The sequence below is a fragment of the Tupaia chinensis genome, unplaced genomic scaffold, assembly GCF_000334495.1.
Source record: "Tupaia chinensis unplaced genomic scaffold, TupChi_1.0 Scaffold147003_1, whole genome shotgun sequence".
Taxonomy (NCBI): domain Eukaryota; kingdom Metazoa; phylum Chordata; class Mammalia; order Scandentia; family Tupaiidae; genus Tupaia; species Tupaia belangeri.
In genome coordinates, this window is record NW_006206856.1 from 1,431,505 (window position 1) to 1,431,817 (window position 313).

At 62.6% G+C, this 313-nt stretch overlaps 1 long non-coding RNA gene across 1 annotated transcript in view; it reads left to right on the forward strand.

Moving 5' to 3' along the window:
* LOC102499481 (uncharacterized) overlaps positions 1 to 313 on the forward strand; it is a 14,320-nt gene that overhangs the window by 1,045 nt on the left and 12,962 nt on the right. The window lies entirely within an intron of this gene.

Below are 313 nucleotides of genomic sequence, written 5' to 3' on the forward strand. Positions count from 1 at the left end.
TTGTCCCACCCCCCCCCCCCGGGGTCCCTTTCAGCAAAGCCACTTCACGGTCTTTGCCGGGGACCTCCATGAGGTATGAGGGAGTCAGTCACGGCTCCAGAGGACCGGCCACATTTCGGCACACCTATCCTACTAGCCAGAGGAGAGGATGCCTTTTCAGGTTTTGAATGCCCTGCCACCACCACCCGGGCCACCATCGCCCAGCACAATGAGCCAGGAGGAAGCCCGAGAGTTTCCTGGGCCTGGGAGACCACGCACCTTCAGCCACTGCCCTGTCTGGGTGGTCCCCGGCCTGTGGCTGCTTGGTGCTTCT